The sequence below is a fragment of the Mobula hypostoma genome, chromosome 5 (assembly GCF_963921235.1).
Source record: "Mobula hypostoma chromosome 5, sMobHyp1.1, whole genome shotgun sequence".
Classification (NCBI taxonomy): Eukaryota; Metazoa; Chordata; class Chondrichthyes; order Myliobatiformes; family Myliobatidae; genus Mobula; species Mobula hypostoma.
This window is the reverse complement of record NC_086101.1, coordinates 506,207-532,604: the sequence shown is the minus strand read 5'-3', so window position 1 is coordinate 532,604 and position 26,398 is coordinate 506,207. Positions and strand designations below refer to the sequence as shown.

The window sequence follows — 26,398 nt, the reverse complement described above, 5'->3', positions numbered from 1 at the left end:
AGATGAAGGATCCCGACCCGTAAAGTCGATTGTACATTTCTCTCCACAGATATTCACAACACTCTGGAGGAACTCAGCAGGTCGGGCAGCATCCATGGAAAAGATCGGTCGACGTTCGATCGGCAGTCCTGACGAAGGGTTCCGGCCCGCAACGTCGACCGATCTTTTCCACGGATGCTGCCCGACCTGCTGAGTTCCTCCAGCATGTTGTGAGTGTTGCTTTGACCCCAGCATCTGCAGATTATTTTGTTTTCTCTCCACAGATGCTGCCTGACCCGCTCAGCTCCTCCAGCATCATGTTTCTGACTCGAGATAACAGCACCTGCGGACTCTTGTGCCTCTCTTTTCAGAACTTCTCCCTTTCAGTCCTGCCTCAGACTGAAACAGGCTCTTCCCTCCGGCTTCATTTCTGTCCTGCTTCTTCCTTAGCCCATCACGCCTACTGGGGCACAGGCCGCCAACAGCAGCTCGCCGGAGTCCCCTGTCCAGGGCCGGGGGTTGATCGATCCTGTGGCTTCTCCCTTCTCCACAGGACTTCAATTGCCATCCACGGAAGGTCCTACCAATCCCAGAGATGAGATATTTGGAGATTCAGCTGAAGTTTCTATCCAATTGGTTTTTTACGGGATGGGGTTGCTAACCCCATGCACAACTCTCATCCTTTCGCAGCCGAGCTTAGTCAGTCCATGGCCGAGTTTTCATTTCTGTTCCGACCTGTTTAATGTATTTTTGATCCCACACTGTCATGGAAATGGCCACAACGTAATGTTCATTCCCTGAGACTGCAGCGCGTGTAGTGGACAATTGCGGTTCTGCAGGACATCAGCAGCTCCCGTGATATCATTCTGAATCAGGAAGTGCTGGGAGTTAACATGGCTTCGAAAGGACCGGCCGAGAGTTTAAACGAAGAGGTCGTTTGTTCCATCTGCCTGGATTTCTTCACCGAACCGGTGTTACTGGAGTGCGGACACAACTTCTGTTGCTCTTGTATCACACGGTGTTGGGAAAGGGAGGAGAGAAACTCCTGCCCGGAATGCAGAGAGGTATTTGCTGACCACACCCTCAGGGTCAATCGGGCCTTAGCAAATCTGGCTGAAAAAGTTCGAAACCTAAACCTGAATCGGAAAGGGAAGGAAAGTAAACTTCACTGCGAGGAACATGAGGAAGAACTGAAGCTGTTTTGTGAAACGGACAAGACACTGATCTGTCTGATCTGTAGGGATGCGCAGGAACACAGAGAGCACCGCTTCAAGCCGATTAAAGAAGCTGTTAAAATCTACATGGTAAAAACTAACATTAATTTAATACTTAAATTAACACAGAGGGCACCGCTTCATGCCGATTAAAGAAGCCGTTAAATTCTACAAGGTAAAACTAACCCGAATAGGTACTCACTCCATTCTCCACACCTCACGAGCCTCCATAACCGCAACTTTTGCCAATTTAGACGAGATTCTACTACCATGCACATCTATCCGTCCCACAGCCCATCCCACAACTCTCCACTCTCTGTAGGAATCGCTCCCCGGACTGTAACTCCGTTATCCACTCGCTCCTCCGCACTCATTTCCCTCCTGGCACTGATACCTGAAAGCAGGACCAGTGATACACCTGACTCCTACACCTCCTCCCTCGTCACCATTCAGGTCCCCAAACAGCCCAAATTCCTCCCGTTTCTTCCGTGGTCGATTGATCTCTCGGATTAGATTCCTTACCTCTTCCACCTGTCCCTTTCAGCTTCTCACTTCATCACCCTCCCCCATGTTCCCCTCACGTTGTCTCACCCGTCACCTGTCAGCTGGTTCTCATCCCCAATATTTTCATTCTGGCTTCTGTCCCATTCCTTCCCAATCCTAATGAAGGGTCTCATCCCGAAACGTCGACTGTTTATTTCCCCTCGTTGATGCTGCCTGTCTCCCTGAGTTCCTCCAACCTTTTATGTATGCTAATTGGGTTTGTTTCTTTAGATGTTGTTTTTTTTTTCAATTTCCTTTGCTCTCTGACTTCCAGGATCAGCTAAAATCTTCCTTAGACTCTCTCACAAAAAAGAAATCAGACTTCCAGGAAAAGGAGCAGCAACAGAAAGAGAAGATTTCCGGAGTTCTGGTGAGGCTTCCTGAGCGTAATTTCTGATTTTACTGTGTAGTTTTGCTCTCATTAATGCAGAATAGCAGAGTATCACAGCTCCAGTGACCTGGGTTCGATTCTGACCTCTGGTGCTGTCTGTGTGGAGCTTGCATGCTTTCCCTGGGACAACAATAGTTTCAGACATTTTCCTCAGTGTTAATGGGTCAATATAAGAACATGCTGGATGAATGGTTAATTACTATTAACCCTGTGAAGGCTGGGGAGTGTGTATGTGAATCAGGTGGGAGTTAATGTGTCAGCGAGGGAGAATAAGTTTCAGGAAAACGTGAGGGAATGCGGTAGAAGGAAATGCTCTCAGAACTAGCATGGACTCCCTTAATGTTAGAAGGAAATACAACACAGCAATACAGTAAATTGAGCTTCACCTTTCATTCAACAGGAACAGTCACACAGCGTTCAGACCCACATCACATCCCAGTTTGCTGAACTGCGTCAGATTATCACTGAGAAAGAGCAGAGTTTACTCAGGGATCTCAGGGAGGAAGAGAAGAGGATTCTAAATCCAATGGAGAAAAATCTTCAAAAGATTCAGGAGAATATAAGGCTTATTCAGGAGGAAATCACAAAGTTAAAGGAACAGATCGATCAAAAAAACAGTGTGATATTTCTCAAGGTGAGCGATTATATTTCAATTTGTTCCTGTCAAAGGACACTAAATGAACAATGGTATATTCAAAATAAATGCAGCACAGCGGCCAATTCTAACAAATCAATTGCCGCTGCTGGCGACCTCACACAGATTGTTATTCTTGTATGATACGGCATCCAATCACTCCAATAATGGCATTCCAAAAAGGGCAAAGATATGTATTTGATCCATTATTATCAACATACAATCTTGAAGCAGTGAAACATCAGCATAATTAATCGTAAATTAAGTTGCAATGAAGCGGTCAAGAAATGATATGAAATCCATCTGTCCGCAGCTTGTAACTGCCCAGAACAAGGTACAAATACATAACTTGTTCCCTTCGCTATTATAACGTCCCCACTCACGTGACTAGTTACCATAATAAACACACAACACAAATACAATGCAGACAGAAAACAGATTCATGGCTCCTAAACACAACATGAACAAATAGCAGTAAAATGTTTCTCACCAGATAATTGATGCAACTATTCAGGGTTGCTGTTGTCCCAAAACTGGATTTCCACAACTTCTGTACATCCCAGGACAAAATGCAATCTTCTCTGAAATAATTTACTCTGATCTTAACACGGAGCTGCTGATTATGTCCTTAATTACTATATTAAATATCCTCCAAAACTCACATTGACACCCAGTTGCAGTCATAGGCTGTGTGTGTGTTTGGTGCGGTGGGTGGAAGGGTCTCTCTGCCAATCAGTGAGAACAAAGAATATGACCCACACATTGGATTTATCCTCCAAATCCAGTTTCCATCAGATTAGCCATTTTAGGGAAACTTTCTCTCTCTCTTCACTTTTTCAAATAAGTTTTGTATGGGATTATTCTCCATCATAAACAGGCCATTCGGTCCATCCTCTATTAATTTCCCTGCTTCATAATCCTCCTTCCTCCCACTCACCACACTCAGCAACAGTGCCCCGAACTCCATGATCCCTCATGTGTTTATCCAGATTTGACATTACATTCAGTCTCTGCTGTTCCGCTTCAACCACACCTGTGGCAGTGAGTTCCACATCATCCTCACTAAATTTCTTATGGGATTTATTAAAATCCATCTGGTATTTTATCTTTGACTGCAGGTCTCCCCATAAATAGAGATACTTGCTCCAGCCACGCACAATCAAATCCACCACGAATCTTAAATTCCTCCATCTCATCATGATGTCATATCCAGATGAAAATGCACAACTTGTCCTGTCTTTCCTGTAAGTTTCATCCTCTCAGTAATTGTCGAACTTTCAGAAACATTCCTTCTAATTTACTCCCTGGTTCTGTATTGTTCGTGTGTGTAAGTGATCACGGGAGTGGGAATTTTCAACACCTTATAATGATTTGGATGAAATTCAGGATGTGGACAGTAAGTCCAAGTCTAAACAGATTTGTGTTTTTATTTATTTCAGGAGGAAGCTCGTCGGAACCAGAGGTAGGACATGCTCTTTATTGAAACCCTGGATGAATTTGTAACATAGTTCAAAATTGTAGTTCATAACTAGCAGTTTATTATTTACAGGATTAATGATGATGTCCGGGAAATGTCAGTGACAGGTGAGGTCCTACCGGTTGAAAAATTCGATCACCCCTATTTGTTGAACACAGAGCTGAGAGAAACACTTGATGCCATTAATCGAGGTAAAACTTACAAAGATTCATTTCTCCTTGTTCAATTAGTTTGTAATTTGATGCAGAGATTAGCTGTAATAATGGGCTGAAATGGAACTGAAGTTTATTCCACATCAGCCCCACCGACTGGGAGGCATCACTGTCACATGGTCAGCTGGAGATGTCAGACCCCTGAACACACCAGCACAGGGTCACAATACAACCAATACACGGGACTGGCAGATGAATCACTGTGTCCTGATCCCAGACACACTGCACTAACACACCAAGACATGAGTTTGAATCCTACCACAGCAGCTGGGAAATTAACACTGAATTGGTGATATCGTAGGGAACAAAAGCGGGTATCAGTGTGGTGACCGAAATTGTCAGAAAAATACACAAGTCCTTCATGCGCTGTGAATGCAGACTCTGATTGACGCAGGTCTTCCCCTCTTCCGGATCGCAAACTCTCACTGTTGTTGGAGGGAGGAGAGGGGAGAAGTAGTGATAGGGGACTCAATCATCAGGGGAACAGACAGGAGAACCTATGGATGTGAATAGGACGCCCGAATGGTATGTTGCCTCCTAGGTGCCAGCGTCAGGGACGTCTCCGATCATGCCCACAGCATCTTAGAGAGTGAGGGAAAACAGCCAGATATATTGGTATGTTTTGGGTCCAATTACATAGGAAGTACAAGCAAAGGGGTCCTGAAAATAGAATATAGAACATAGAATAGTACAGCACAGTACAGGCTCTTTGGCTCACAATGTTGTGTCAACCTTCAAACCCTGCCTCCCATATAAGCCCCCACCTTAATTTCCTCCATATACCTGTTTAGTAGTCTGTTAAACTTCACTAGTGTATCTGCCTCCATCCCTGACTCAGGCAGTGCATTCCATGTACCAACCACCCTCTGAGTAAAACACCTTCCTCTAATATCCCCCTTGAACTTCCCACCCCTTACCTTAAAGCCATGTCCTCTTGTATTGAGCAGTGGTGCCCTGGGGAAGAGAACTTGGACACCTTGGTAGAAAGCTCAGAGCAGTACCTCCAGGGTTGTAATTTCTGGATTGTTGCCTGTGCCACGTGCTGGTGAGGGTAGAACCAGGATAATTTGGCAGATTAAAGATGGTGCAGGGGGCAGGGTATCAGATTCTTGGATCACTCGGATTTCTTCTGGTGGAGGAATGACCTGCTTAAAAGGATGGGTTGCACCTGGACCCAAAGGAGAACAATATTCTCACAGAAAGATTGGATAGAGCTGTTGGGGAGGGTTTAAACTAATTTGGTGAGGGGGGGGTTGGGAACTGGAGTGAAGGGATAGGACTGATGGTAAAAATGCAAAGATGGCATGCAGTCAGACTGTCAGATAGGGCGGACAGATGCAAGGACAAAATTGTAGCCAGCAGGGTGAGTATCAGTGCAATTGGGTGCAGAATTAAAAAGGGTAGCAAATACAGTACAGAAAGTGTTATATCTCAGTGCACGATGTAAAAGAACTGAGGTGGATGATCTTGTTGCAGTATTACAGATTGTCAGGTATGATGTTGTGGCCATCACAGGATCATGGCTGAAGGATGGTTGTAGTTTGGAGCTGAATGTTCAAGGCTACACAAAGTATCAGTGGTATAGGAAGGTTTGCAGAGGGGGTGACATGGCTCTCCTGGTAAATGAGTAGAAAGATGTGACATAGGATTGGAAGATGATGATTCCTTGTGGGTTGAGTTAAAGACTGCAAAAGTATAAATGACACCGATGACAGTCATATACAGGCATCCCAACAGTAGCTGGGACATGGGCCATAGATTACAACTGGAAACAGAAAAGCTGATGAAAAGGACAATGTTATGATAGTCATGAGAGATTTCAACATGCAGGTCAATTGGGAAATGCAAGTTGGTAATGGATCTCAGGAGAGTGAACTTGTCGAATGCAATGTGAAGGCTTTTTAGAGCAGTTTGTCATTGAGCCTACTAGGGGAACAGCTCTACTGGATTGGGTGTTATGTATTGAACCAGAGGTGATTTGGTAAAAGAAACCTTACAAGGCAGTGCTCATAACATGACTGAGTTCAACTTGAAATTTAATAAGCAGAAAGTAACATCTGACATTGTAGTATTTCAGAGGAGTAAAATAAATTACAGTGGTCTGAGAAAGGAGTTGGCCAAAGTAAATTTGTCAGAAATGGTGTCAGTTTCTGGGAAAATGAAGAAGGTGAAGGATAGATGTAGAACATAGAACATAGAATAGTACAGCACAGTACAGGCCCTTCAGCCCACAATGTTGCGCCGACCCTCAAACCCTGCCTCCCATATAACACCCCACCTTAAATTCCTCCATATACCTGTCTAGTAGTCTCTTAAACTTCACTAGTGTATCTGCCTCCACCACTGACTCAGGCAGTGCATTCCATGCACCAACCACTCTCTGAGTAAAAAACCTTCCTCTAATATCCCCTTTGAACTTCCCACCCTTTACCTTAAAGCCATGTCCTCTTGTATTGAGCAGTGGTGCCCTGGGGAAGAGGCGCTGACTATCCACTCTATCTACTCCTCTTATTATCTTGTACACCTCTATCATGTCTCCTCTCATCCTCCTTCTCTCCAAAGAGTAAAGCCCCAGCTCCCTTAATCTCTGATCATAATGCATACTCTCTAAACCAGGCAGCATCCTGGTAAATCCCCTCTGTAACTTTTCCAATCCTTCCACATCCTTCCTATAGTGAGGCGACCACAACTGGACACAGTACTCCAAGTGTGGCCTAACCAGAGATTTATAGAGCTGCATCATTGCATCGTGACTCTTAAACTCGATCCCTTGACTTATGAAAGCTAACACCCCATAAGCTTTCTTAACTACCCTATCTACCTGTGACGCAAATTTCAGGGATCTGTGAACATGTACCCTCCGATCCCTCTGCTCCTCCACACTACCAAGTATCCTGCCATTTACTTTGTACTCTGCCTTGTAATTTGTCCTTCCAAAGTGTACCACCTCACACTTCTCCGGGTTGAACTCCATCTGCCACTTCTCTGCCCACTTCTGCATCCTATCAATGTCTCTCTGCAATCTTCAACAATCTTCTACACTGTCTACAACACCACCAAGTTTTGTGTCATCTGCAAACTTGCCAACCCACCCTTCAACCCCTACATCCAGGTCGTTAATAAAAATCACGAAAAATAGAGGTCCCAGAACAGATCCTTGTGGGACACCACTAGTCACAATCCTCCAATCTGAATGTACTACCTCCACCACCACCCTCTGCCTTCTGCAGGCAAGCCAATTCTGAATCCACCTGGCCAAACGTTCCTGGATCCCATGCCCTCTGTCTTTCTGAATAAGCCTACCATGTGGAACCTTGTCAAATGCCTTACTAAAATCCATATAGATCACATCCACTGCACTACAGTCATCTATATGCGTGGTCACCTCCTCAAAGAACTCTATCAGGCTTGTAGACACGATCTGCCCTTCACAAAGCCATGCTGACTGTCCCTGATCAGACCATGATTCTCTAAATGCCTATAGATCCTATCTCTAAGAATCATTTCCAACAGCTTTCCCACCGCAGACATAAGGCTCACTGGTCTATAATTACACGGACTATCCCTACTACCTTTTTTTGAACAAGGGGATAACATTCGCCTCCCTCCAATCCTCCGGTACCATTGCCGTGGACAACGAGGACATAAAGCTCCTAGCCAGAGGCTCAGCAATCTCTTCTGTCACCTCGTGGAGCAGCCTGGGGAATATTTAGTCAGGCCCCGGGGACCTGTCCGTCCTAATGTATTTTAACAACTCCAACACCTCCTCTCTCTTAATATCAACATGCTCCAGAACATCAACCTCACTCATATTGTCCTCACCATCATCAAGTTCCCTCTCATTGGTGAATACCGAAGAGAAGTATTGATTGAGGACCTTGCTCACTTCCGCAGCCTCCAGGCACATCTTCCCATCTTTATCTCTAATCAGTCCTACCTTCACTCCTGTCATCCTTTCTTTCTTCATATAATTGAAGAATGCCTTGGGGTTTTCCTTTACCCTACTCGCTAAGGCCTTCTCATGCCCCCTTCTTGCTCTTCTCAGCCCCTTCTTATGCTCCTTTCTTGCTTCCCTATATTCCTCAATAGACCCATCTGATCCTTGCTTCCTAAACCTCATGTATGCTGCCTTCTTCCACCTGACTAGATTTTCCACCTCACTTGTCACCCATGGTTCCTTCACCCTACCATTCTTTATCTTCCTCACCGGGACAAATTTATCCCTAACATCCTGCAAGAGATCTCTAAACATCGACCACATGTCCATAGTACATTTCCCTGCAAAATCATCATCCCAATTCACACCCGCAAGTTCTAGCCTTATAGCCTCATAATTTGCCCTTCCCCAATTAAAAATTTTCCTGTCCTCTCTGACTGTATCCTTTTCCATGATAATTATAAAGACCAGGGAGCGGTGGTCACTGTCCCCCAGATGCTCACCCACTGAGAGATCTGTGACCTGACCCAGTTCATTATCTACTACTAGGCCTAGTATGGCATTCCCCCTGGTCGGCCTGTCCACATACTGTGACAGGAATCCGTCCTGGACACGCTTAACAAATTCTGCCCCATCTGAACCCTTGGAACTAATCAGATGCCAATCAATATTAGGGAAGTTAAAGTCACCCATGATAACAACCCTGTTTTTTTTGCACGTTTCCAAAATCTGCCTCCCAATCTGCTCCTCCGTATCTCTGCTGCTACCAGGGGGCCTATAGAATACCCCCAATATAGTAACTGCTCCCCTCCTGTTCCTGACTTCCACCCATATTGACTCAAAAGAGGATCCTGCTACATTACCCACCCTTTCTGTAGCTGTAATAGTATCCCTGACCAGTAATGCCACCCCTCCTCCCCTTTTTCCGCCCTCTCTATCCCTTTTAAAGCACTGAAATCCAGGAATATTGAGAATCCATTCCTGCCCTGGTGTCAGCCAAGTCTCTGTAATGGCAACTACATCATAATGCTATGTATGTATCCAAGCTCTCAGTTCATCACCTTTGTTCCTGATGCTTCTTGCATTGAGGTACACACATTTCAGCCCTTCTACCTTACTGTCTTTACACCGTTTATTCTGCTTCTCTTTCCTCAAAGCCTCTCTGTATGTTAGATCTGGCTTTACTCCATGCACTTCTTTCACTGCTCTATCGCTCTGGGTCCCATCCCCCTCGCAAATTAATTTAAACCCTCCCGAACCATGCTAGCAAATCTACCTGCAAGGATATTGCTCCCCCTTGGGTTCAGGTGCAACCCATCCAATCTGTGGAGGTCCCACCTTCCTCAGAAGAGATCCCAATGGTCCAAAAATCTAAAACCCTGCTCCCTGCACCGACTCCTCAGCCACGCATTCAACTGCCATCTCCTCCAATTCTTACCATCACTGTCACGTAGCACTGGCAACAATCCTGAGAACGCCACCCTTGAGGTCCTGTTCTTCAGCCTTCTGCCTAGTTCCCAAAACTCACACTTCAGGACCTCATCCCTCTTCCTTCCTATGTCATTGGTCCCAACATGTATCTCGACTTCTGGTTGCTTTCTCTCTCGTACCAGGATGTCGTGCACCCGGTCAGAGACATCCCGGACCCTGGCACCTGGGAGGCAACAAGCCATGCGGGTGTCCTTCTCATGTCCACAAAATCTCCTGTCTGCTCCCCTGACTATAGAGTCTCCAATGACGACAGCTCTCCTCTTCTCCATCCCACCCTTCTGCACCATCGGGTCAGACTCAGCGCTGGAGGCCCTGCCACCGTGGCTCACACCTGGTCAGTCGTCCCCGCCAACGGTATCCAGGACAGTAAACTTATTATTCAGGGGAATGGCTACAGGGGTGCTCTGCACTACCTGTCTGCTCACCTTTGCTTTCCCCCCTCTGACTGTCACCCAGCGACCTGCTTCCGACAGCCTAGGTGTGACTACCTCCCTGTAGCTCTCATCTATGACTGCCTCATTCTCCATGATGAGTCGAAGGTCATCCAGTTGCTGCTCCAGATTCCTTACATGGTCTTCCAGATCGCCCAGCCATATGCATTTCTGGCAGATGTGACTCTGCGGGAGAGGGGAGTTCCCCCAAGACTGCCACATCTCACATGAGAGGCACATCACCGTCTCAGGAGGCACATCTGCAAAATATTGCCATGGCACAGTATTACAAAAATAAACAAATAAATGTCAAAATAGTACAACCATGGCTGACAAGGATAGACAAGCTAACGTAAATGCAAAAGAGTGGCCATACAACAAAGTAAAAATTAATAGGAGAGTTGGGAAGCTTTTACATACCTACAGAGAGGAACTGAAAGAATGATTGGGAGGGGAAAAATGAAATTTGAAATTGAAATAAATTGACTTTATTACTTACATCCTTCATATACACGGGCAGTAAAATTACTTACATTACATCTCCATTTAAATGCAATTTATAGGAATTTTCTGATAAATTATATTCATAACATGCTTGTCAATATAACATAGAAATACAGTTGTCTCGGTATGGGTTAAGCAGTCTGATGGCCTGGTGGAAGACGATGTCCCCGGACCTTGTTGGTCCTGGTTTTATGGTAGCAACTAGCACAGTTTGTGGTTGGGGTGACTCGGGTCTCCAATGATCCTTCAGGCTCTTTTTACACATGTGTCTTTGCAAAACAAGTTAGCAAACAATATCAAATTGTTTTTCAAGTATTGTAAAAAAATAAAATAGAGATGAGAGTAGATATACGACCACTAGAAAATAAGGCTGGATATATGGCAATGGGGCAAAAAAGATGGCAGATGAATTAAATGAGTATTTTGCATCAGTCTTCAATGTGGAAGACACTAGCACTGTGCCAGATGCTGAAGGGAGTGAGGGAAGAGAAGTGAGTGCAATTACTGTTGTAAGGGAGAAAGTGCTCAAAAATGGACATAAGTCACGCAGACCAGATGAACTGCACCCTAGTGTTCTGAAAGAGATAGCAGCAGACATTGTGGAGGCATTTGAAATGATCTTTCAGAAATCATTGGGCTCTGGTATAGTGCTAAAGTTCTGGAAAACTGCAAATGTCACTCAACTCTTTAAGTAAGGAGGAAGGCAGCAGAAAGGAAATTAGCCTCACCTCTGTGGTTGGGAAGGTATTAGTGTCAATTGTTAAGCATGAGGTTATGGAATACTTGGTGACATTAGACAAGATAAGACAAGTCAGCATGGCTTCCTTTAGGGAATAGTTTGCCTGGCAAACCTGTTGGAGTTCTTTGAGGAGAATACAAGTACGGGAGATAAATGGGTTGTCGTGCATGTTGTATATTTGGACTCTCAGAAGGCCTTTGACAAGGTTGCACACATGAGTCTGCTTACCAAGTTTTGAGCCAAAAGTATGACAGAAATGTTATTGGTATGGTTAGAGCATTGGCTGGGTGGTAGGAAGCAGTGAATGAGAAACTGGTAGGCTACACAAGGACTTGGATGAGGAGAATGGGCAAGAAAGTGGCAAATGATATACAATGCTGGAAAATGCATGGTCATGCACTTTGGTAGTAGAAACAATGCGCAGATTATTTTTTTTAAATGGGGAGAAAACCCAAAAAACTGAGAAGAAAATGGACTTAGGAGTGCTTCTGCAGATCACCCGAAAGGTTAACTTGCAGGTAGAGTCAGTTGTGAGGAAGGTAAATGCAATGTTAGCATTCAGTTCAAGAGGGTTAGAATACAAGAGCAGGGATGAGATGCTAAGGATTTATAAGGCACTGGTGAGGCCTCACCTTGAGTATTGTGAACAGCTTTGGGCTCTTTATCTAAGAAAACGTGCTGGCAACGTAGAATGCTCAGAGGAGGTTCAGAAGGATGATTCCGGGAATGAAAGGGTTATCACATGTGGAACATTAAATAGCTCTGTGCCTGTACTCACTGGAATTTAGAAAGATAAGGGCGGATCTCATAGAAACCTTTCGAATGTTGAAAGGCCAAGACAGAGTAGATGTGGAAAGGGTGTTTCCCATGATGGGGGAGTGTAGGACAAGAGGGCACAGCCTCAAGATAGAGGGGCATCTATTTAAAAACAGAGATGCAGAGAAATATCTTTAGCCAGAGAGTGGTGAATTTGCAGAACTTGTAACCACAGGCAGCCATGGATTAGATTAGATTAGATTATGATGACACGCAGTCCTCTTTTATTGTCATTTAGTAATGCATGCATTAAGAAATGATACAATATTCCTGCGGTGTGATATCACAGAAACACAGGACAGACCAAGACTGAAAAACTAACAAAACCCACATAATTATAGCATATAGTTACAACAGTGCAACAATACCATAACTTGATGAAGAACAGGCCATGGCACAGTAAAAAAAAGTTCAAAGTCTCTCAAAAGTCCCTCATCTCATGCAGATGGGAGAAGGAAGAAAACTCTCCCTGCCATGCCCGACCACAGTCCGACTCTGAGTCATCCGAAAACTTCGAGCTCTGCTCAGCACCTCCGAAACCGAGTACCGAGCACCATCTTTGCCGAATGCTTTGACCTCAGCCTCTGTCACCAGCAGCAGGCAAAGCCGGGGATTTTGGGGCCTTCTGTCCAGAGATTCTCGATCGCACAGTAGCAGCCAGGTCATTGGGCATACTTAAGGCTGACCTTGATAGGTTCTAGATTGAACACAGTATCAAAGGTTGTGGGGAGAAGGCTGGGGAGTGGGGCTGAGGAGGAGAAAAAAAAGGATCAACCATGATTGAATGGCGGAGCGAACTCTTAGAAAACATAGAACACCTACAGCATAATACAGGCCCTTCGGCCCACAAAGTTTGCCGAACATGTCCCTACCTTAGAAATTACTAGGCTTACCTATAGCCCGTTATATTACTAAGCTCCATGTCTCTTAATAGAAACATAGAAAACCTGACTCGATGGGCCAAATGGCCGAATTCTGCTCCGATGTGTTATGAGTATCAAACCGCTACATTGAAGCATTGTGAGAATGAGCCCAGACACACCAACCAGCATTGACATCAGTCTAGATTTCATCTCAGGAGAAGCACACACAGCATAACCGGCCTGGCAAAATACTCCCACACACATACACAAGAAGGACTGGCAGATTGTAGTCAGAATCTCAGCAATATACATTATTATTTCCCTCAGTAACCTGGAAACTAATCTCTTCGGACCAGGTAATTTATTTATTTAAACAACTCACACACATGTCACACATTGTCAGCACACATCAGAGATGTGAAGACACACACGGTGACATACAAATATTCCAATGTGCACACTCTCCTTCAATGTGTACACACACCCACTGACCTTTACCACAATCCACACACACACACACACACACACACACACATACACACACACAATAAGAGTGTGACGCACGGTCAAAGAGACAGGCACAAATTCCCATTTAGGAATGAAATCTGCCGTCCTTACCCAGTCTGTCTGTTCTGTGGCACTGAGCTGCCCTCTGACGTGACGTCACATCAACAGTTCACAGACAGACTCCAGGGTGAGATTGCTCAGGAGGATGATCTGGGAGGGGTTTGATGGATGTTGAACCCACGGCCCACTTCATGCATCGGCAAGGCTAAGATGTCTTCTTCAGCATGTCCCATTTTTATTTGTTTGCCCCATATCCCTCTAACCATTTCCTATCTATGTACCTGTCTGAATTTATTTTAAAATATTTTAATTTTACCTGTTTCTACACTATCTGACAGAAAATTCCATCTGCCCACCTCCCTCTCTGTGAGAATATTACCCCACAGGTCCCTGATAAAAATTTTCCCTCTCTCTTTCAATTTGAGCCCTCTGGTTCTGTACTACTATTTCTCAGAAAAAGACTCACTTTATCTCAGCCCATTATGAATGTATTTACCTCAATAAGGGGTCATCCCTCAACATCCTACACTACAGCTAAATAGCCCAAGCCTAACCACTGTCTGCTTTTAAACCCAAACTCCCTGTCCAGTGTAGTGACATCCTACGCCAGTTGACTCTGTGGTTAAGGAGGCATACGGTGCATTGGCTTACATCAATCATGGGATTGGGTTTAAGAGCCAAGAGGTCATGTTGCAGCTATATAGAACCTGGACAGACCCCACTTGGAGTACTGTGCTCAATTCTGGTCACCTCATGACAGAAAGGACATGGAAACCATAGAAAGGGTGCAGAGGAGATCTAAAAGGATGTTGCCTGGATTGGAGAGCATGCCTATGAGAATAGGTTCATAGTCATAGTCATAGTCATATTTTATTGATCCCGGGAGAAATTGATTGACTGAACTCAGCCTTTTCTGCTTGGAGCGATGAAGGATGAGAGGTGATCTGATAAAGGTGTATAAGATAGTGAGAGGCATTGATCGTGTGGATAGTCAAATGCTTTTTCCCAGGGCTGAAATGGCTAGCACGAGAGGGCATAGTTTTAAGGTGCTGGGAAGTAGGTACAGAGGAGATGTCAGGGGTAAGTTTTTTAACTCAGAGAGTGGTGAGTGCGTGGAATGGGCTGCAACAATAGTGGTGGAGGCGGATATGAAAGGGTCTTCTAAGAGACTCCTGGATGGATACATGGAGCTTGGAAAAATAGAGGGCTATGGGTAAAGCCTAGGTAGTTCTAAGGTAGGGGCATGTTTGGCACAGCTTTGTGGGCTGAAGGGCCTGTATTGTGCTGTATGTTTTCTATGTTTCTATGTTTCCCCACATTCGGGAACCGGAAATGCAGACAATACCCCAGTGTGGTCTATCATCGACAACAAAGACCTTGCTGAGTTTCATGTGGACAGTGTCGAACAGGCTGATGAATACAGGACCGAATGCACCAGTATTTGGAGTAAGTTTGATGATGTTGTAGCACAGGTAGAGATTGGCAGGTACAACGTTGTTAGCAACACTAAGTTGAAAGGAGATCCTGGCTTGAAGCCTAACATCCGAGAATGCACCTTGTATTCAAAGGACAGGTAGGTAGGCAGAGGGGATAGGGAGGGTCTGTTGGTAAAAAATGAAATGAAATCCTTAGAGAGAGGTGACATAGGATTGGAAGATGTCAAATCATTGTGGGTAGAGTTAAGAAACTGCAAGGGTAAACAGACCCTGATGGTGATCATATACAGGCCTCCAAATAGTAGCCAGGATCGAAATGTGATACAAATCACACCAGGGGATGGAAAAAAGGGCAAGGTGATGGTTGGAATGGGGCATTTCAACATGCAGGTAGATTGGGAAAATCATGTTGGTGCTGCATCCCAAGAGAGGGAATTTGTAGATGCCCCCGAGATGGCTTTTTAGAACAGATTGTGGTTGAGCCCAATGAAAGAAAGGCAATTCTAGAGTGGGATTTGTATGATGAACCAGATATGATTTGGGAAACTAAGGTAAAAGAACCTTTAGGAAGCAGTGATCATAAAATGATAGAATTCACCCCAGAGTTTGAGACGGAGCTAAAGTCAGATGTATCGGTATCAGAGTGGAGTAAAGTCAGTTACAGAGGCCTGAGGGAGGAGCTGACCAAAGGTGATTGGAAGGGGACACGAGCAGGGATGATTGCAGAACAATAAAGACTGGAGTTCCGGGGCAATTCGGATAGATAAATCCCAAAGATGAAGATGTATTATACAGGGAGGATGAGGTAACTGTGTTTGACAAGGGAAGTCAAAGACGGCATAAAAGTGAGAGGGCATACGATGGAGCAAAAATTAGCAGGATGTTGGAGTATTGAGGAGATTTTGATCATCAACAGAAGGCAATTACAAAGCCAAAGAGAGAGAAAAAGAGATGTGAGAGAAAGCTTGCCTACAATACTCGAGGACACAAAAATGTAAAGCGTGAAAGAGAGGACAAAGTGGATATTGGACCCCTAGAAAATGACACTGGAGAGGAGAAATGTGACAAAAGGAATGGCAGAGGTAATTATTTAATATTTTGTGTCAATCCTCACTGTGGAAAATACCAGCTGTATGTCAGAAATGTGAGAGTGTCGGGGGACAGAAATGAGTGTTGTTGTTATTACTAAGGAGAAAGTACGTTGGAAGAGTGAAGTTCTGAAGGTCCCTGGCCCAGATGGACTACACCCCACTGTTCGGAAAGAGTTAGCTGAAGAGAATATGGGGGCATTAGTAATGATCTTTCAAGGATCTTTAGATACTTGGTCACTCAGGGTGTCTGGAAATTGCAAAGGTTACTTCACAGTTTAAGAAGAAAGAGCAGCTGGGAAAAGAAAATTGTACGTGTGTTCGTCTGGATGTGGTGATCTTAGGAAGATGTTGGAGTCCAGTATTAAGGACAATCTTTTGGGTGCATGGAGGCACATGATAAAATAGGGCAAAGACACCATGTCTTCCCTTAAGGGGAAATCTTGCCTGACAAATCTGTTGGAATTCTTCGAGGAACACAAAGCCAAGATAGACAAAGAATGATTTTGGATAACAGAATTTTGCCTTTGTGGCCAAACTTTCAGATGATATGAAGATCGGTGAAGGGGCAAGTAGTGCTGCAGAAACTCAGAGTCTGGGGAAGGACAGAGACAGATTAGAAAATGGGCAAGTAAATGATAGATGGATTATCGAGTTGGGAAGTCGTGCATGCACTTTGGTAGAAGGAATAAAGGCATAGACGATTTTGTAAACAGCGAGAAAATTCAAAAATCTTAAGTGCAAAGGTACTTGAGGCTCCTGGTGCAGGATTCCCTGAAGGTTAACTTGCAGTTTGTGTCAGTGCTAAGATCGGCAAACTCATTGTTAGCATTTGAATAGGATGTAATTCTGAGGTTTTAGAAGGCATAGGTCAGACCACACTTGGAGTATTGTGAGCAGTTTTGGGTCCCTTATATCGGAAAAGATGTGCTGGCATTGTAAAGGGTCCAGGAGGTTCACAAGAATGATTCCGGGAATGAAAGAGTTAACATATGAGGAGTGTTTGATGGTTCTGGGGTTGTACGCACGGGAGCTTTGAAGAATGGTTGATTTATTATCCTTCTCAAACCTATTCTTCCTCCTCCTCCTCATAACTTTTGATGCCCTGACTAATCAAGAAGTTTACCTATCAACTCCTGCTTTAAAAATCAAACACGAGAAAATCTGCAGATGCTGGTAATCCAAGCAACACAGGTCCTGATGAAGGGTCTCGGCCTGATCTCTCTGAAACCTATCTGGAGAGAGTTGATGTTGGGAGGATGTTTCCTATAGTGGGTGGGTCGAGAACAGAAGGCACAGCCTCTGACTAGAGAATGTCCATTTAGAACAGAGATGACGAGGAATTCCTTTAGTCACAGGACAGTGAATCTGCCACAGGCAGCTGTGAAGGCAACTAATTGAGTGTATGTACAGTGGAGCCACACACACAAAATGCTGGAGGAAATGAGCAGGCCAGGAAGCATCTATGGAAAAGAGTAAACAGTCAATGGGTTCAGGCCGAATCCCTTCATCAGGACCTGTGTTGCTTAAGGGTCCCTGCAAATTCTTCCCCTGTCCTAATGAGCGGCTGCAGACAATGGGGTTGTGGGAAAGGGGCAAAGGCTTCCTCATCTCCATCTTTGTCTCCCTCCAGCTTCTCATTGCGTCTACACACACAATTCACCGCAGGCTTTGCACCCCTCTCAAACCTGGTTCTGGTTCAATCTGTCATTCATCTCTTTGCTGGTTCCCATTATCACCTCCTTAACTGTCTCGAATCTTCACACTCCCCCAGTTCACACTTCACACTCACAAATTACTAGTCAGGGATACTATTACAGCTACAGAAAGGGTGGGTAATGTAGCAGGATCCTCTTTTGAGTCAATATGGGTGGAAGTCAGGAACAGGAAGGGACATTTACTCTATTGGGGGTATTCTATAGGCCCCCTGGTAGCAGCAGAGATACAGAGGAGCAGATTGGGAGGCAGATTTTGGAAAGCTGCAAAAATAACAGGGTTGTTATCATGGGTGACTTTAACTTCCCTAATATTGATTGGCACCTGATAAGTTCCAAGGGTTTAGATGGAGCAGAGTTTGTTAAGTGTGTCCAGGATGGATTCCTGTCACAGTATGTGGACAGGCCGACTACGGAGAATGCGATACTAGATCTAGAACTAGGTAATGAACCGGGTCAGGTCACAGATCTCTCAGCGAGTGAGCATCTGGGGGACAGAGACCACCGCTCCCTGGCCTTTATAATTATCATGGAAAAGGATACAATCAGAGAGGACAGGAAAATTTTTAATTGGGGAAGGGCAAATTATGAGGCCATAAGGCTGGAACTTGTGGGTGTGAATTGGGATGATGCTTTTGCAGGGAAATGTACGATGGGCATGTGGTCGATGTTTAGAGATATCTTGCAGGATGTTAGGGATAAATTTGTCCCGGTGAGGAAGATAAAGAATGGTAGGGTGAAGGAACCATGGGTGACAAGTGAGGTGGAAAATCTAGTCAGGTGGAAGAAGGCAGCATACAGGAGGTTTAGGAAGCAAGGATCAGATGGGTCTATTGAGGAATATAGGGAAGCAAGAAAGGAGCTTAAGAAGGGGCTGAGAAGAGCAAGAAGGGGGCATGAGAAGGCCTTGGCAAGTAGGGTAGAGGAAAACCTCAAGGCATTCTTCAATTATGTGAAGAACAAAAGGATGACAGGAGTGAAGGTAGGACCGATTAGAGATAAAGATGGGAAGATGTGCCTGGAGGCTGTGGAAGTGAGCAAGGTCCTCAGTGAATACTTCTCTTCGGTATTCACCAATGAGAAGGAACTTGATGATGGTGAGGACAATATGAGTGAGGTTGATGTTCTGGAGCATGTTGATATTAAGAGAGAGGAGGTGTTGGAGTTGTTAAAATACATTAGGACGGTTAGTCCCTGGGGCCTGATGGAATATTCCCCAGGCTGCTCCATGAGGCGAGAGAAGAGATGGCTGAGCCTCTGGCTAGGATCTTTATGTCCTCGTTGTCCACGGGAATGGTACCGGAGGATTGGAGGGAGGCGAATGTTGTTCCCTTGTTCAAAAAAGGTAGTAGGGAGAGTCCGGTTAATTATTGACCAGTGAGCCTTACGTCTGTGGTGGGAAAGCTGTTGGAATAGATTCTTAGAGATTGGATCTATAGGCATTTAGAGAATCATGGTCTGATCAGGGGCAGTCAGCATGGCTTTGTGAAGGGCAGATCGTGTCTAACAAGCCTGATAGAGTTCTTTGAGGAGGTGACCAGGCATATAGATGAGGGTAGTGCAGTGGATGTGATCTATATGGATTTTAGTAAGGCATTTGACAAGGTTCCACATGGTAGGCTTATTCAGAAAGTTAGAAGGCATGGGATCCAGGGAAGTTTGGCCAGGTGGATTCAGATTTGTCTTGCCTGCAGAAGGCAGAGGGTGGTGGTGGAGGGAGTACATTCAGATTGGAGGATTGTGACTAGTGGTGTCCCACAAGGATCTGTTCTGGGACCTCTACTTTTCGTGATTTTTATTAACGACCTGAATGTGGGGGTAGAAGGGTGGGTTGGCAAGTTTGCAGATGACACAAAGGTTGGTGATGTTGTAGATAGGGTAGAGGATTGTTGAAGATTGTAGATAGACATTGATAGGATGCAGAAGTGGGCTGAGAAGTGGCAGATGGAGTTCAACCCGGAGAAGTGTGAGGTGGTACACTTTGGAAGGACAAACTCCAAGTCAGAGTACAAAGTAAATGGCAGGATACTTGGTCATGTGGAGGAGCAGAGGGATCTGGGGGTACATGTGCACAGATCCTTGAAAGTTGCCTCACAGGTAGATAGGGTAGTTAAGAAAGCTTTCAGAAGTCGAGGGATAGAGTTTAAAAGTCACGATATAATGATGCAGCTCTATAAAACTCAGGTTAGGTCACACTTGGAGTACTGTGTCCAGTTCTGGTCACCTCACGATAGGAAGGATGTGGAAGCATTGGAAAGAGTACAGAGGAGATTTACCAGGATGCTGCCTGGTTTAGAAAGTATGCATTATGATCAGAGATTAAGGGAGCTAGGGCTTTACTCTTTGGACAGAAGGAGGATGAGAGGAGACATGATCGAGGTGTACAAGATAATAAGAGGAATAGATAGAGTGGATAGCCAGTGCCTCTTCCCCAGGGCACCACTGCTCAGTACAAGAGGACATGGCTTTAAGGTAAGGGGTGGGAAGTTCAAGGGGGATATTAGAGGAAAGTTTTTTACTCAGAGAGTGGTTGGTGCATGGAATGCACTGCCTGAGTCCGCAGATACACTCGTGAAGTTTAGGAGACTACTAGCCAGGTATATGGAGGAATTTAAGTGGGGGTTATTTGGGAGGCGGCGTTTGAGGGTTGGCACAACATTGTGGGCTGAAGGGCCTGTAATGTGCTGTACTATTCTATGTTCAAATGAATGTTTACATTGAATGAAGGGCCTGTTCCAGTGTTGTACTGTTCTATGTTCTCTGTTCCCTGATCAGAAGAATGAGAGGCGATCTCAGGGTAACAAAAAATTCTTTCAGGGCTCAACAGGCAGGATACAGGGAGGATGGTTCCCCTGTCAGGGGTCACTGTCTGTTTTGAATTCTGAGCATCCATGGGGGAGTAGGGAGATTGGGGTTCTGAAAGGTAAGTTTAGGGAGTTAGGCACAAAGTTAAAGGACAGGACCTCCAGGATAGCAATCTCAGTAGTGCTACCAGTGCCACATGCAGGCGGGTTTAGAAATAGTGAGATAGAGCAGATCAACATGTGGCTGAAGACATGGTGCAGTGGGGAGAGCTTCAGATTTATGGATAAATTGGGCAGTTTTCCAGGGAAGGTGGGACCTGTTCCGGCAGGACGAACTGGAGGGGGACAAATATTCTTACAGGTAGGTTTGCTAGAGAGGCTCCAGTGGATTTAAACCAGATACAAGGCGGGAGGGGAACAAGAGTGTAGGAACAGATGTAGGGGAGAAGAAAGAAAAAGAACATAGTAAAGTTGTTTGCACCGTTAGTGACAAACAGAGAGTAAGAGGTGGGAAATTTCTTACATGCATTTATTTTAATGCTAGGTGCATTGGAAGAAAGGTAGATGAGCTTAGAGTATTGATTGATACCTGGAAGTATGATGATGTAACTGTTAGTAAAACATGGTTGCAGGAGGGGTGTGATTGGCAACTAAATATTCCTGGATTTCGTTGCTTCAGGTGTGATAGAATCGGAGGGCAAGAGGGGGAGGTGTTGCATTGCTTGTCAGAGAAAATATTACAGCGGTGCTCTGGCAGGATAGATTAGAGGGCTTGTCTGGGGAGGCTATTTGGGTGGAACTGAGGAATGGGAAAGGTGTTTGTAAAAAGTGTGCAGGATAGCTTTTTGCAGCAATACATAGGTTGAAAGAAAAGGTTAAAAATTTGAGAGATCCATGGTCTTCAAGGGATATTGGAAACTTGGTTTGGAAAAACAGAGATATCTACAATAAATATAGGCAGCATGGAGTAAATGAAGTGCTTGAAGAATATAAAGAATGTTAAAAGAATCTTAAGAAAGAAATTAGAAAAGCTAAAAGAAGATACATGGTTGCTTTGGAAGTAAGGTGAAAATAATCCAAAATGTTTCTAGAGTTATATTAATAGCAAAAGGATAGTGAGGGATAAAATTGGTCCCTTAGAGAATCAGAGTGGACAGCTATGTGTGGAGCCAAAAGAGATGGGGGAAATTTTGAACAATTTCTTTTCTTCTGTATTCGCTAAGGAGAATGATATTGAATTGTGTAAGGTAAGGGAAACAAGTAGGGAAATTATGGAAACTATGATGATTAAAGAAGAGGAAGTACTGGCGCTTTTAAGGAATCTAAAAGTGGTTTAGTCCCCGGGTCCTGACAGGATATTCCCTAGGACCTTGAATGAAGTTAGTGTAGAAATAGCAGGGGCTCTGACAGAAATATTTCAAATGTCATTAGAAAAGGGGATGGTGCTGGAGGATTGGCGTATTGCTCATGTAGTTCCATTGTTTAAAAAGGGTTCTTAGGGTAAACCTAGCAATTATCGGCCTGTGGGTTTGATGTCAGTGGTGGGTAAATTAATGGAAAGTATTCTTAGAGATTGTATATATAATTATCTGGATAGACAGGGTCTGACTAGGAACAGTCAACATGGATTTGTGCATGGAAGGTCATGTTTGACAAAACTTATTGAATTTTTTGAACAGTTTACTCGGAAATTTGATGAGGGTAAAGCAGTGGATGTTGTCTATATGGACTTCAGTAAGGCCGTTGACAAGGATCCACACGGAAGGTTAGTTAGGAAGGTTCAATCATTAGGTATTCATATTGAAGTAGTAAAATGGATTCAACAGTGGCTGGATGGGAGATGCCAGAGAGTAGTGGTGGATAACTGTTGGTCAGGTTGGAGGCCGGTGACTAGTGGTGTGCCTCAGGGATCTGTACTGGGTCCAATGTTGTTTGTCATATACATTAATGATCTGGATGATGGGGTGGTAAATTGGATTAGTAAGAATGCAGATGATTCTAAAATAGGTGACGCTGTGGATATTGAAGCAGGTTTACAAAGCTTGCAGAGAGATTTAGGCCAGTTAGAAGAGGGGGCTGAAAGGTGGCAGATGGAGTTTAATGTTGATAAGTGTGAGGTGGTACATTCTGGTAGGACTAATCAAAATAGGACATACATTGTAAATGGTAGGGCATTGAAGAATGCAGTAGAACAGTGTGATCTTGGAATACTGGTGCATAGTTCCCTGAAGGTGGAATCTCATGTGGATAGGGTGGTGAAGAAAGCTTTTGGTATGCTGGCCTTTTATAAATCAGAGCATTGAGTATAGGAGTTGGGATGCAATGTTAAAATTGGACAAGGCATTGGTAAGGCCAAAATTGGAGTACTGTATACAGTTCTGGTCACCAAATTATAGGAAAGATGTGAACAAAATAGAGAGAGTACCGAGAAGACTTACTAGAATGTTACCTAGGTTTCAGCACCTGAGTTACAGAGAAAGGTTGAACAAGTTAGGTCTTTATTCTTCTGAACGTAGAAGGTTGAGGGGGGACTTGATAGAGGTATTTAAAATTATGAGGGGGATAGATAAAGTTGAGATGGATAGGGTTTCTCCATTGAGAGTAGGGGAGATTCAAAGAAGAGAACATGAGTTGAGTTAGGGGGCAAAAGTTTAGGGGTAACACAAGGAGGAACTTCTTTACTCAGAGACAGGTGGCTGTGTGGAACGAGTTTCCAGTAGAAGTGGTAGAGGCAGGTTCGATATTGTCATTTAAAGAAATATTGGATAGGTATATGGACAGGAAAGGAATGGAGGGTTATGAACTGAGTGCAGGTCGGTGGGACTAGGTGAGAGTCCGCCTTTGGCACGGACTAGAAGGGCTGAGATGGCCTGTTTCCATGCTGTGATTGTTACATAGTTATATGGTTGCCCATTCTCTTCACAGAGCCATCGCCGGACAGCATAGAAATGTGTCCTTCAACCCATCACCTCTGTGCTGACCTATTTATCCATCTACATTCATCCCCTTAGCTGGCATTAGGTCAGTCTCCTTCTGTGCCTTGCCAATTGAAGTGTCTGTCCTAGTGTCTCTTAAACATGAGGACTGGAGGCCTGTGTCCTGGAGAGGTCGGTACTGGGGCCAAGTTGTTTGTCATTCATATTAAATTTTGGATGAGAATGTTGGTGACATAGTTAGTAGTTTTGTGGGTGACACTAAAATTCATGGTATAGTGGACAGCGAAGAAGGTTGTCTAAGTTCACAACAGGCCCTTGATCAACTGTAGAGTTCGGTACAGTGACAATGTTTTAAAATACATTTGGACAGGTACGTGGATAAGAAAGGGGGAAAGGAATAATGGGAAAATGGGATTTGCTCCTTTAAGCAAGCTGGTCAGCACGAACAAGTTGGGCCGAAGAGCCTCTGTGACTTCCTGTTTCAATCCATTCACTCACCCTCTTCTGATCTTAATCCACCCCTTTCCCGCACTAGTTTCTGCTGTCTATCTCCTCTATTTATTTCTGTTCTTCAGGGAAGATGTCGACCTGAAACGTAGACTGTTCATCTCTCTCCACACATGCTGCCTGACCAGCTTGGGTCCTCCAACATTTTCTGTCTGTTTGATCGGAAATCTCTGCTCTTCGTCCAATGGAAAACCCTTGGGGAGACATTAGTTGTCAAACCATGGGAAAGGTTCGTGTCGTCCAACTGACAGCGCCTGAGGCCCAGCGGCCTTTCCACTGGTCCCGGGGCCGCACTGCCCGAGTCTCCCCTCCCGCAATCTCCAGGGCCGCGCTGCCCGAGTCTCCCCTCGATCCCCGGGGCCGCGCTGCCCGAGTCTCCCCCCGATCCCCGGGGCCGCGCTGCCCGAGTCTTCCCCCGATCCCCGGGGCTGCGCTGCCCGAGTCTTCCCCCGATCCCCGGGGCTGCGCTGCCCGAGTCTCCCCCCGATCCCCGGGGCTGCACTGTCTGAGTCTCCCCCCGAGCCCTGGGGCCGCACTGCCCGATTCTCCCACCAGTCACCAGGGACTCTAATTCTCTGCTTCTCCCCCCAGTCTCTGTCACCCTGGATGTGGAAACGGCGAATCCGCGGCTCGAGGTGTCTGAGGATCGGAAGAGTGTGAGATGTACCCGGACCCCGAGGAATCTCCTTGTCACCGGGAAGAGATTCACATTCTGGACTTGTGTGCTGGGATCGGAGGGATTCACATCGGGGAGACATTACTGGGAGGTGGAGGTGACGGGAAATCGGCGCTGGTGTCTGGGAGTCGCCGCAGAGTCTGTGGAGAGAAAGGGACGGGTTGATCCGAGTCCGGAGACTGGATTCTGGGTCATCGGGCAGGTTGGTGACGTGTTACATCGGGAGTATGTTTTTACCTCCCCTGTGACCCGTCTCCCTGCCGGTCCCATCCCCGGGAGGGTGGGAGTTTATCTCAGTTACGAGTCCGGGACAGTTTCATTTTACAACGCAGAGACCAAATCCCATCTCCACACCTTCACTGGGAATAAATTTACGGGGAAACTTTATCCTTTCTTTGCGACCTGGGATGGAAACCAGTGGCTGAGAATCTGCTTCGGTTCCGCTCCGGGTCTGTAAACTGGTCGGGTCCCGGGACCGGCGTCAGGAGTAAAGACACAGTAAATATAAATGTGCGGAGAGTGAAATAAACACGAGATGAGAATTATCAATCCATTAATTTTAACTCGTTCAACAAGTCCGTCAATAGAACAGAAACACTGCGGATTCAGCAGCAACTGCGGGCGGCAGGTCCTGAGCTCCCCCAGGTCCTAAAGTCCACCCGCAATTAGACAGGTGAAAAGGGACAAGGTGCTGACTGGAAAAGTAGGGGTCAGGGTGAATATTGGTAAGACCATAACACACAGGAGCAGAATTAGGCCACTCAGCCCATCGACTCCACTCCGCCATTCCATCACGGTTGATCCCCGATCCCACTCAATCCCATACACGGCCTTCTCGCCATACCCTTTGATGGCCCGATCCATCAGGAAATGATCAACTTCTGCCTTAAATATACCCACAGACTTGGCCTCCACTACAGTCTGTGGCAGAGCATCCCACAGGGTTACTACTCTGCCTGAAAATATCCCTCCTTAAAAGGCTTTTCAATTTGCCTTTTGTTGCATTTTAAAAACATCCCAATAATCAAACATCCCACTCACCTTTGCTACCTTATATACCATTTCCTCAGGTTTTACGCTGTCCTTAACTTCCCTTGTCAGCCTCGGATTCCTACCCCCGACATTTGAAAACAACTTCTGTGGGACATGTCTATCCTGCTCCTTGTAAACTATTCCCAGATACTTCAGTGACCTCTGTTCAGCTATCTTCCCCGGAATATCATCCTTCAATTCACCTGGGCGAGTTCCTCTCTCATGCCTCTGTAATTCCCTTTATTCCTTTGTGAGATACATGACTCAGGCTTCCCTCTCCCAAATTGCAGTAAGAATTCAATTATATAATGATCACTGCCTCCTAAGGGTTCTTGAACTTTAATTTCCTGAATAAGGTCAGGGTTGTTACACAAACACGAGGAATTCTGCAGATGCTGGAAATTTA

The 26,398-nt window shown here is 45.2% G+C and overlaps 1 pseudogene; it reads left to right on the top strand.

The window, feature by feature from the left end:
* The first annotated feature begins 355 nt into the window (after positions 1-355).
* Positions 356-26,398, top strand: LOC134346469 (zinc-binding protein A33-like; annotated as a pseudogene).